General features: G+C 38.9%; 1 long non-coding RNA gene across 1 annotated transcript; it reads right to left on the reverse strand.

The window, feature by feature from the left end:
• Positions 1-4,643: 4,643 nt before the first annotated feature.
• On the reverse strand, positions 4,644-12,118 carry LOC121879016. The gene is made up of 3 exons (XR_006091268.1): positions 11,925-12,118; positions 10,368-10,615; positions 4,644-4,705 (listed from the first exon to the last, which is right to left on the reverse strand). It is a non-coding gene; the product is annotated as an uncharacterized LOC121879016 (long non-coding RNA).
• Positions 12,119-13,727: the final 1,609 nt, after the last annotated feature.

Raw genomic sequence — 13,727 nt, forward strand, 5'->3', positions numbered from 1 at the left:
ATCTTTTTCATAAAATATCCAGCACAACACCGTGGATTACTGCCTGATCACTAATCATAGTGGCCCTAGTTCGAATCCCAGCACGCACTTGTGAAAATATTTTACTTTGTCTGACTTTACGCTTATAGAGAGTAGTACACTCTAGGACTAAAGTCGTGGACAACCGCACTTAACCTACTGTACACTAGTGACCTCTGGCAATGAGATAAGTTTTAAGTTAAAACTATGAAATTATATAAATTAAAATAAAATAAAATACTACTTTATAAATCACATGCGATTTACTAATTCAATTACTGTTAAAAAGAATTTCTCATTGCCAGAGGTCACTAGTGAAGCTTCTATGCAGATATTCATTACTTCAGTCCTAGACCTTTAGATTTCATACATAGGGGCAAAGTCTAAATATACCAAGTCGACCCACTTCGAGTCGAAAACTCGTTCTTCACCCAGCATGACGTCATCTGGCCGGCAGCCCGGGAGTGTGGTCGGGCCCTAGAGTGGGACCTCAGTTACCAGCTGGCCGTCGTAGTGAGAAGGTCTGTGGCAATGCCTGATAAATGCTCCGTATTTGGATGCATATCAAATTACAGTCTACATGATAAAAGTTTGAGAGTTCATCAATTTCCAAAGAATGAAAAACTGAGAAAAAGGTGGATTTTATTGTGCATGCAGCAAATATATTGGGTCAACAGGAGGAAGGGCACTGCTTGAGAAGCCTTGGCAGATTTAATTTAAATTCCCTAAAGTCTAACCTTCGGCCAAGAAACTGGATGTGGAGAGACAAGTACCTATTTGTTGCTTGAAACTGTTGTATTGCCTAGCCATCTGTAATATATCTATGGCCATATTAATAAATTTAAAACTTATACACATATATACTTGTATTCACTGATTTACTGCAATAGCTTGGGGACAGCGAATGATGATGATAATCATTAACAATTTTTATTATTTTCGTTAACTATTTTATTTAATTCCTGTATTCCTTCTGCCCCCCCCCCCCAGTAAATAGCTAGCCTTTTTCCTATGATTGCTAATCATTACTTAATTGCTTTCACACTGATACTGGCAGGAAAATCATAAGAGTATAATTAACAATAGAGAGAGGAAGAAGAGAACTGTTAATTATAATTATAATATTTTTTTAATAATAAGAACAGGAATATCATAAAAATAATGATTACATGAGAAGTTCAAGTGACTAACTGAAAGATAGTGTGCCAGGGGAAGAGAAAGTCAGGAAATATGGCAAGAATATATTCTAATACAGTGGGGTGGTCTCACCCGTGTTAATATACAGTCCTCCCTTACTACCGTTTTCTTCTACTATCGCCAACGGCATCACATAATAAGTTTCGCCCTTGCTCGTGGGTAGACTTGGTTTAATTAGACTTTGCATAGGTGTTGCACCTGAACTCATGACGGGTCTATTTCCCTCCCACCCATCAAATCGACTTGTTGTCATGAATCGTCATTTGATGGGTGGGAGGGAAATAGACCAGTCAGGTGATATTTGACTTTTAGGATATGAACGTACTGTAACTTCATCAGCTTTCAGACCTGTATAAATTATAAAATACAGGATGTACCGTCTAATAGTCTAGTACTGTTTATTGGATGGACCCGCCATTTGTGCTGTATTTCTTCCTCAGAATATATTGTTCATCAAACACATAAATAATTCTCTTGTTTGCGTCCTCCATCATGACCAGATGCAAGCAGACGGAGCGTGAAAAACAAAAACCACACCCTAGCGAGCACGCGGCTTCTAGAAAAACTCACGGGCGTGAAATTATCTGCATGGGACAAAAACGCTTGTGCAAAGCGGGTCTTAATCATTTGGCTGCGGGAGGTTACCCTAAGCGGAATAAAATCGTCTGGTGGTATCCCGAATAAAATGGCAAGTGCGGGAATTGCAACAGAAGGGTTAAGGGACACATGGTATATAATTCGTTTGACGATTCTATTAACTCCAACATACAAACATGGGTCTCTTGTATCCACAAGTTATAGTAACATGATCCTGTCAACACATGCACTGCAGTTATTATTCTTAATCATTAGTATTATCGAGCAATACTACCTTGATCAAACAAAAAATATAAACAAATTTCTTTATTCAGTCAATTTGACCAAGAACAGCTGACAACGCCGTGAGAGGCTTGTCTCCAATAGAGTGACTTGAGTCCTTATGCAAGCAACATCTGGTGTTCTAAGGTCATCCATCCAAGTACTAAGTAAACTCAACATTGCTTAACTTCGCAGATCGGAAAAGAAATAGTGTTTCCAACGTGGTTCTACTGTACATGTAAATTAAATTACACTAATTCACCCATCTAAAAGAAAGGATGAGCAGCTACTCACTCATCTGTCAGCAAGGATCGGAGGAGGAATGTGCCCACAGTGTTGCCAGCCATCGTGAAGGCGAGAGGACGTGTTGGGGAGCATTCTGCCCACACACCCACCCAATTCAGTAGACAAAGTTCTTTGGTGAACTGTGATGGGTCGCTGCCACCACTGATACACTCTGCAGTAATACTGTACATATCTATTACACTCAGCATACACAATAATCACTTAGCACATAGTCAATAAATATCTATGGGCTATAACATCATTGTACTGTGCTTCATTTACAGACGTACAATAACTTATTTTCTTATTCATGTCTTTATTTCAAAAAGCTGCCACCAGCCACAAGCTCACCTGTCAGCAGGATAAGTTACAGACCCCTGAATATAAAGGACAACTGTGACAAATTTACATTGCCGGCCTGCTTAACACGCGACTAGTAACTTAATGAGGTACACCTTCTAAGAAAGTTTTGGTGTTTCATGAGTACTCCCAACTTAACATGGTGGTGAAATTCTTGACTTGAAGTTCTCAAGCTGCCCTTAATGTCAATGCTGGGTTATCTACAATATTGTATATGGACGAAACCTTAACATTTCATTGAGTTAGAGCAAGACATATTGTATTGTGTTGAGTCCATGTAGTAGTCTGACATAGTGTAAATACAAGTTATAAAATGAAGAACACACAGGATGTTATTTATACATCACCATTATCTAAATTTTAATGGCAGCACTACAGTTTAAGAGCATTTAAGGTCTACTAGCCACTCACCTGTGTCTGTTGGTGACGGTGTAGTTCGCCCTGCCGCCACTCCACTCCCCTTTGTACATCAAACAGCTGAATACTTCGGACTCTCGATGGCTCTGTAAAACAAGCCGGATCTGTTGAAATTACAGAAGTCCGCTGAAATTTAACTATAACGAGAAAACTGGCGGCAGTACACAGTACTCTTATTTCGGAAATAGAGAAGCCTGCGAGTGGCAATAAGTTACCAAACATCACCACTAACTCGAACATGCAGGGTAGCTTCAAATATAGGTTGGGCGGATATATGAGCGAAAGAGTTTGGGTGTAAACGGACTGCCCAGTATGGGCCAATAGGTTTGCTGCAGTTTCTCCATTCTTATGCTCTTCTTGCGACGAAATGACCTAGGCTCGAGTGGAAACAGTTTTCATTTGGTATATGCTTATCGAGAACTGTCTTCATATCTGAGGGTTTATGACCACTCTAAACGTTCTCATTATTTTCTTGCCAGTCAAAAATTCAAGGTTTTGCATCTCTATGGGGGACCCAGTTTTAATTTAATTCATCCATCCCAGTCTCTGCTTTCCTTGACCCTCTCTACCCTTAACTTTCCCCCATTATTATTTCTGTTCTTCCTCGTCCTTAATATATGATCGAAGTATCTCGTTTTTCTTTTTCTGGGTAAGCAGTTCGGGTATTTCTCCTGAAGTTTTTGCTAATATTAGTACTTTTTCATTTGTTTTCCTGTCAGTAACTTTCTCTTCAGTGGTGTACATCAAAACTGATAACTGTAAGCCGTCGACTTAGAAAACTGCTTAATCTATCCATCGACTATACACACTCAGGTATAGAAAAATTATCATTTAATAATGTACACTTGTACTGGTTTGCCGTGTCTTATATCGTGAGGAATTACAACAACAATAATAATAATGATAATAATAAATATTACATAATTGCACAAATTTATTTATGATCACTGTTAAATGCTTAAACACAATTAAATTATCCGCTCATTGATATAATCAGAGTTCAAGATAAATACGCATTATTTCTTGCATGTGCCTCGTCTCATATTTAGTTGAAAAAAATATTGCATGAGAACATCATAGATAAAATGACAATGTAAAAGATATTACATGATAAGGCTTCAGTATTAAATGACATTGATGTTAGATCATCTATGTTGAGAATCACAAAGCTCTGATGTTTTATAATATTGTAAAAAATATAAATGCTGTTTTATGATGTAATAATGCATTTAAGAAAAATAGCGCATATTATGTGAGTTTCACGCTTATTGCCCGAAATTTGACAGCTCTGATCTTGTTTACCTAAATGATACAGTGTCGCACGGAAAACAGTTTAGGTACCGGAGCCATAAACAAGTTCTTCTCCGCCTACGACCTCACCAGCTCTGCATCTTAACCTTTCTTCCCTATGTAGTACTTGGATTGAAACCTTAGGTATTACCATGTGTGTGTACCAGATGAGACTTACCTGGGCAATGTGAGGGCCTCCACCTCGGGGAGAGTAGTGTTCTCGTCCTGGGACGTAACACCAGTGATCCGGCACCACCACTTGGAACAACATTAGGTTCATCTGTGCTCGAGAGGAACATAAATATTACTGAAGGACGACTATAGCTTAACCCCCACCTTCGAATTGTTTTTTATTTTCAAATTATTTTAAGTGATTTTGTTTACATTTAATAGTGGAATATATGGGAATTCCTTCTAAACAACATTTGAAAAGTTTTCTATTTATTGCGTATCTCAGGCATATCTATGTATAATAATAATAATAATAATAATAATAATAATAATAATAATAATAATAATAATAATAATAATAATAATAATAATAATAATAATAATAATAATAATAATAATAATAATAATAATAATAATAATTATAATAATAATTGTAATTATAATCATAATTATAATAATTATAATAATACTATAATAATAATAATAATAATTATAATAATAATAATAATAATAATAATAATAATAATAAATTAATAATAATAAAATAATAATAATAATAATAATAATAATAATAGTAGTAGTAGTAGTAGTAGTAGTAGTAGCCTGGATGAGATGTCGACTGTCCTTCTCTCTCCTTCGGTCGGCTTGTTTCGCCTCAGGGAACGAGAGCTTGCCCCTATTCGTCAACTGCTGCAGATATCGACTATGAGGGTACAGCCCGAATGCCGCATCGATCTGCGGCTCAACTAATTTAACACAGATAGGATAGTTGCTTATGTATTAGGATATTTAATATTAAATAAATGGTGGCGGTGTGTATTGGGGAGGCTAAAAAAAAAAAAAGTAGTAGTAGTAGTAGTAGTAGTAGTAGTAGTAGTAGTAATAGTAGTAAAAAAAAAAAAAGTAGTAGTAGTAGTAGTAGTAGTAGCGGCGGAAGTAGTAGTACAGTAGTAGAGAGACATTAAAACAACTGAAAGAAAAACATCCCTCTGCAAGTGAAGACGAAGGCATCAGGTTTCAGGGTGCCTATATCCCACCAAATGCTGTCCTGTTCGAGAAAATAACAGGAGGGATGGTGTGGAAAAAGGCACTGAAGACTCAGGGAGGTGCCGGCCCTTCAGGTCTGGATGCAAACGGTTGGAGAGTCATCCTCAGTACTAACAAGTTTGGCCCCGCAGCAAGTGATCTCTGCACGGCCATTGCCGTCCTTGCAAGAAAGCTGGCATCCTCATGCTGCCATCACCTTCATGCTCTGACGGCCTGCCGCCTCATTCCCCTGGATAAGAATCCAGGATGTAGGCCAATAGGAATGGGGGAAGTGCTGAGGCGAATCATCGGAAAATGCATAATGGAGGTGGTAAAGGACGATGTCAGGGCAGCAGCAGGGAACCTGCAAGTTTGTGCTGGCCAACAAGCTGGAGGGGAAGCTGCCATTCACGCCATGAGAACGATATTTGAGCAACGCGATTGTGAGGCCGTTCTCCTGGTCGACGCTTCAAACGCATTCAACATACTTAACCGCAAGGCCGCACTGCACAACATTAAGATCAAGTGTCCAAGCTTTGCAATGTACGTTGAAAACTCCTATAGGAATCCATCAGACCTTTATATAGTAAACAACAAGGCCCTAAGAGGTGATACCATCTTACAGTCAACCGAGGGAACAACACAGGGGGACCCTGTTGCAATGGCAATGTATGCAATAGGCCTATCAGTGCTCCAACAAGAAATAAAATTTGAAACAACTGGGGTCAAACAAATGGCGTATGCTGACGACCTTACAGGAGCAGGAAAAGTGGAGGGCATCAAAAAGTGGTGGGACTTGGTAACATCGCAAGGTCCACAAATAGGGTACCACCCAAACGCCAGCAAGTCCTTCCTCATTGTGAAGCCAGAACATTACGAACGGGCAAAGGAGGTTTTTGGCGGAAGTGAGGTCAAAATAACTAAGGACGGCCAAAGACATCTAGGCGCAGTAATTGGCACTACGGACTTCAAGACCGAGTACGTAGCGGGAAAGGTGAATGAGTGGGTTAGTGAAATCCAAGCTTTGTCTGAGATTGCTAACACAGAGCCACATGCGGCTTTTGCTGCATTCACTCATGGAGTCAAGCATCGTTGGAACTACCTGATGCGTACCATCCCTGATATCGGACCCCTCCTCCACACTCTGGAAGAAGCTATCAGTGTCAAGTTCATTCCCAAATTAGTAAAACACACACATTTAACCCCAGCAGAAAGAGCACTTCTTGCACTTCCATCAAGACTGGGAGGGATGGGACTAACCAATCCAGAGGAGATTGCAGCCACCGAACATCAAAATTCACTTAAGCTCACGGCAGCCCTCACGGACCACATGATAGCCCAGAACGCAACAGGGGAGGTCGATACCAGTGAAGTAAACGAGATTCGTAGGTCCATTACGACAGATTGACAGCACTGCCAAAATGATAAGTTGCAGCAACTGTTGCTGCAGGTTCCAGAAAATTTTAGAAAAAAAAGTAGCTATAGCGCAGGAGGTGGGCGCCTCGAACTAGTTAACTACGTTACCGATAAGGGCAAATGGTTTCAGTCTTAACAAACAAGAATTTACAGATGCCATTGCTCTAAGGTACGGTCGGCCAGTAGAAGGTTTGCCCTCCCAATGCGTGTGTGGCTCTTCCTATGACGGCGATCACGCCATGGTGTGCAAGAAAGGGGGCTTCATCTGCATGAGGCATGACGAAGTAAGGGACCTTACAGCAAATATGTTGAAGGAAATCTGCCGGGATCATCACGGGATGTCATGGTAGAACCGACCCTCCTTCCATTGGATGGTGAGATCTTCCAACATAGGACTTCAAACACATCTAACGAAGCCCGTGTTGACGTCAGTGCTCGAGGATTCTGGACGCGGGGACAGCGAGCTTTCTTCGACATCAGGAATTTTGATCCCATGGCCGCATGTCACCGTAACCTAGCTCTCCATGCTGCACATAGGAGGAACGAGAACGACAAGATAAGGGCATATGGGGAGAGAATCCAAAACGTTGATAAAGGCAGCTTCACTCCTCTAGTGTTCACAACCCCTGGTGGAATGGGACCAAGTGCAAGATGTTTCTACGCCAGACTAGCGGAGGTGATCTCCGAACAGAAGCAGCAGCCCAGAAGTTTTGTTACAGCCTGGATGAGATGTCGACTGTCTTTCTCTCTCCTTCGGTCGGCATTGCTCTGCCTCAGGGGAACGAGAGCTTCTGCCCCAATTCCGACAACTGCTGCAGATATTGACTATGAGGCTACAGTCACTGAATGCCGCATAGATCTGCGGCTCAACTAACTCAACACTGATAGGATAGCTACATATGTATTAGGATACTTAATATTAAGGTAATTAAATGGTGGCGAAGGTGTGGCTATTGGGGGAGGCTGGAGGCCACGTTGAAAAAAAAGTAGTAGTAGTAGTAGTAGTAACAACAACAACAACTGTAACTATAATTATAATTATAATTATAATTATAAAAATAGTTAAAACACAATACTATACTACTACTACTACTACTACTACTAATACTACTACTACTACTACTAATAATAATAATAACAATAATAATAATAACCGTATATTACAAAAGGTAAATTGACACATTTCTCAAATCTATGGAGATAATTTTGGCTATGAACCTTGTATAGTAACATGATAACAGAACTGGTTCATGCCTGTTCACGGGGAGTTTCTAATATAACCATTCTTGATATAAGGTTATTTAATCTGATGAGGTAAGATATCATTATCAAAATGGGCTGATACATATCAGTACCGTTTATGATGTTTCTGCTAGTGAAATGTCTCGTACATGGTGGTGGAGGTGGTGGTGTCACTCACACCAACGGTTGGTGGTGTACTTACAGTAATGTTAACTCCCACATCCTCTGCCGGCTACAGCCTTCAACATACACCCTCCTGGTTCACCACCACACAGCTGTCTACCACAACGTCGTGTATAGTTGTCAACAACACCCAACTTTTCACTCAGTTTCTTTCGAATGTCCAACCATCTTTTTCTTTCATTCTTCAACCTACGATTTTTATCCCCCATGTTTTCTAACTGACACGTTCAGGTTCAGAAAAATATAGGCACATCCTTACTGTCTTCTGTCATCCTATTACACTAAGGCCTTGCATTCCTCTTGTGCTGGAACATTTGTTCTATATAATACCTTCCATACATTAATTTAGAAAATAAATCACCAATGATTTTTTTCTTTCTTTTCTTATTCAATTTCCATGCCCTACGTTCTGGACACAAATATGCATACCACCAGGGACTGCTTACATTTTTAGCCACATATACTCATTCACCAGTCCATTGATTCATACCACACTTCAGGAATCTGTACACAAAAATCTGATGTTTTCCTTTACTTCTCATCAGAATATATCTTTCTTTAACCTTTTATTTTCGTATATTCATCTTAATTACCAAGACGTGACCCATGTATAATTTTTAATAGAACTTAACATTAATGTCCCCACTAACGTATGGATGAAATCTTGTAGCTCACATAACTAAATTTCATTATTTTGTCATACGGTTTGTGTATCATTATAATTCATTGTCTCCCAACAAACACTTCTCATTTTTTCTAAATAATTGTTTCACATCCTTCATATTACGCGAACACATCTGTAGCAAATCTTATATATATATACATTACTTTATTAATTATCATCATCATCCCGTACCCCCACCTTGTCATAGAGTGCACTTTGTAGGTGGCTGTGTATATTTTTCCATCTACGCGAGTCCGTGTACATTTGTTTAAGAATCAGTTCAGTGGTGAAGGTGCACCTAAACCCACACCACCATTTTAGGCGCCTTACGACACCAAGATATATATATATATATATATATATATATATATATATATATATATATATATATATATATATATATATATATATATATATATATATATATATATATATATATATATATATAATCAACGACCTCACCAGCAAGGAATCGAACCCTCGACCTACTGGGTGTGACTAGGGAACGCTTACCGGCTAGGCCACAAGGACACTAAAAGCAGTTCTAGACTCTGTTATATTTCACACAAAGCCTGTTCATCGAGCTGATGGCGCCGTGAACCTCAATGGGAAACTGCCCGTGCCTCTTATGTGGTGTCAGTAGCATTTTACCGAATCCAGCTGGTATGAAACGCGAGGTACATATATATACTTCATTTTTAGTCCATATAACACGCGGACTTTGAACATATAATCAACGACCTCACCAGCAAGGAATCGAACCCTCGACCTACTGGGTGTGACTAGGGAACTGCTTTTAGTGTCCTTGTGGCCTAGCCGGTAAGCGTTCCCTAGTCACACCCAGTAGGTCGAGGGTTCGATTCCTTGCTGGTGAGGTCGTTGATTATATGTTCAAAGTCCGCGTGTTATATGGACTAAAAATGAAGTATATATATGTACCTCGCGTTTCATACCAGCTGGATTCGGTAAAATGCTACTGACACCACATAAGAGGCACGGGCAGTTTCCCATTGAGGTTCACGGCGCCATCAGCTCGATGAACAGGCTTTGTGTGAAATATAACAGAGTCTAGAACTGCTTTTAGTGTCCTTGTGGCCTAGCCGGTAAGCGTTCCCTAGTCACACCCAGTAGGTCGAGGGTTCGATTCCTTGCTGGTGAGGTCGTTGATTAGAGAGAGAGAGAGAGCGAGTACATTTATATGGTTTGTTTCTTAAACATTACCCAAGTACTAACTACTCACTGTAAATCCACTAAAGAAGGTTGCTGGCATAAGGAGAACATATATTAGCCACTTCTGGTAGTAACCGTAGGATCCTACACTCTCCAGAATTTCATCAAAGTCTTTCGCCATGGTAATTCCAAGTTCTCCCCCTCCTCTCCCTCGCCTTTTCTATTGTGGTAGTGGTGGGTCTTCGCAGCTTGGGACTGTCTGAAGCCTCCTCCTCTTAGAGCCTCAAGGTTCTTCCCTATATCCTGCCTCACTGTTACCTACGTCGAAAAAACACAACGTAATCAGCATGTTAACACACATCATTTATCAATATTATCTTATTGTATACATCGATCAAAAAAATATCTGTGTACATGGGAGGGGAGGTCCGATGATTTCCTCAATGATCAATACACCTATGTCGCAATGTTACCACAAACATAAACCTCGCAACATATTATTCCCAAGATTAATCGATTTTCTTGTGAGTGTGCATATAATAACATTACTTACCATAGATAAAACAGGAAATGTCGCTAGCAAGCGATATGTGGCATTTTGCAATATCCATTGTATGTTGTGCCAGATTATTTCGCGCGCAATGTGTACAAATACTTTCTTGAGCGTGTGTAAATATTCAAATCGACATCAGCACACCATTGAAGACTAACATCATCCTCTGTGAAGTTTTCCTCTTGGGACCGTGAGCATTTTTTTATTTATTTTTTTTATTTATTTTTTCTTAAATGGAAATAAGATTGTTAGATTTTCGTCAGTACTGTCTTCATTAACCTAAATTGGTCTAGTTTATTATATTTCCGTTATATCTGGTGAAGTATTTATCTTGTGTTTCAATAGAGAAAGAGCCTTAAGCTCTGCTTTGATTCTAACCAACTGAAGACTTCTTCTCAACGAATAAGGTTGTTTTGTTGGACTGGGATTAGATAAAGGTCTAAGGTCAAGATCGTGAAGTCGGGAGTCACTGAACTGGCTTTAAGATGTTACTTTCTAACTTTTATATTCATTTCTGGTCAGTAGTCGAAGTCTTCTCCTGGATAATTAAGTCCCTGGAAGCTACTTGGGTTTGGTTCTACGGTTAAGGTCAAGCTATCAAGAGTAACTTTATCAATTTTAACCTATTAACTTTAGACTCGGATCAAATTTCAGCCTTAATGTGAAGAATTATCGGTGAGAATTTTGTCGGAAGTTTGTGAAAGCTTATAACTAGTGTCGGCCCTGCTGCCCTCCTTGTGCAATGAAAAGCTTAATAGTTTGCTGCATCCACACTGCCCCTGATGGGCCATTAGGCCTATAAGACCCACTTTCACTTTCATAAGCAAGTAAAATAACTTCCCTTCTGACCTGATTTATTCTAAAATAAAAGGTTTCCATCATAACAGATCATCAAGAATACATTTGCCAAATTTTCTGGTATATCCAACAGCAATTATTACGTGAAGTACTGTATGTGTGTATAGAGCGAGTCACTGAAAGTATTCATTTACTTGACTCTTAATCCTGCAATTTACAGTCAACAGTGGAGTTATATATTTTTTAAATTGTTGATGTTGACATGTAATTACTTACCTAATTACGTGCTTAAATACCTTAGTTGTTGAAGCGCATTAATAACATTATAACATCAACAAAGAAACAACGTTCTTAATTCGTCACGTACACCAAAATCCCACAACACAACGTTTCACAATCCCAGTTCTCTTGCCTTCAGCTATTGACAATATTGACTGATCGTTGAGTGACTGACCGTCAGCAAGTAACAAATCGAGTGTGCGTCGGGAGGGTCAGGAACTACCAATGAACAATGACTGTGGGTACTGCGCATTCTCTTCGCGCAGCACCGCCCATATTTCTCTGATCAAGAACTATAGTCAAAATGTTTCGCAAGAGGTTTTTCTTATATATTTAAGACATCCAGGGTGATCGTTGGAATATATCATGAAGGAGCCTGCCCGATACTCTGGCCACACAAGTTCATAGTTTTAAACACTTCAGTACATGTCCACAAACTAAACTACGAAAATAGTTCTGTTGTTAACAAGTGCCAACTATTCAACTAGAGATCTGGATATTCAAAAAAATTTATGGGACTGTATGTCGTTGCGTACCCGTAGCTGGACTCACAGTCTCAGATTGGCATACTCAAAACACAGATGGTATACTCAAAACCAATATTTGACATCGAACTCCGTAAGTTAAAGTGGGTAACTTACACCAGCTCCCGAGGTTGTGTAACACTCTCAACCCGGATGTAGTAGTGACTAATTTCCGATTGTATAGAAAATAATAATAATATATGTTGTAATAATGCTTGTTAGACTTGTTTTATCATAGAATAAAGAAGAAAATGTTTTGTACATCAACATACTGAAATACAATATTTCACTTTGTCTTTTTCGTAACTTTTTTGTTGTATAATAAGAGGCTTGAGTGTTTGTGTTTGTCTCAGTTTGGAAGAGACGCATCTTTTGTCTTCTTACACATTATAAAGTATTTCTTACCAAAATAGAAGGTTTGTATTGTTCACACTTAGGGTAAAAATATGTTTTATGACTAAGTAAACTTGCAGATAGAACTTATTAATGTTGTATAGCCGTAAATATCCCTCAGTAATGAAAGCCAAATATGAGGTCAAGTGAACATTCCTGCCAAGACTTCGCCTTGTTTTTCTAATATTCAACCAATAGCCTTAGCCTATTTTCTTATGTATATGGCTTATGATAACATGAAAGGCTATAAATTTCCATAGGCTAGCCAAAATTAAATGATATTAGGTGTAAAATATGGATTGCAATTAACTTGATTAATAGGTGCCTATATAACTGCTTTTTCAGTCTTAGGCAAATAAATGTTTAAACATGGGGCCTACTTAATTTAGTTAGAACATGAGGATTATTTAAATAAGAAATTATACTAATAGGGTATAGGTTAGATAGGTTTGGTTTGGTTATGTTATGTTATGTTATGGTATGTTAGGTTAGGTTAGAGAATGTGTACATGGTTTTTGGTGAGCGTCAGGCCGTCAGTGAGACACTTTGTCTAGCAGCTACCTTAGGCCTAGTTCCAGACTTTCCTTGAACATTATCGTAGGTAGAGTATTAATTTAAGAAAATTTACGGCTAATCCGATATATTTTCAGGTTTTAAATTGTTGTTTTTTGTATGAAATTAGGTCGTCTCTTCTTGGCTGGTGGTCCTTCCATGTTTACAAAATAATATTACGTGCGTCGCTCTCAGCTGATTTCTCCTTCTCTTGTGATTGGTTGATGATTTTGTTAACTGAGCGTTGATTGGCCAACTAGCATCTGCAATGACATCTACCGTCCGACAAGAGAACTTAATTTGCAGGATAAACACTAGAGTTACGAGAACT

This window comes from Homarus americanus, unplaced genomic scaffold (assembly GCF_018991925.1).
Source record: "Homarus americanus isolate GMGI-L3 unplaced genomic scaffold, GMGI_Hamer_2.0 scaffold4060, whole genome shotgun sequence".
NCBI lineage: Eukaryota > Metazoa > Arthropoda > Malacostraca > Decapoda > Nephropidae > Homarus > Homarus americanus.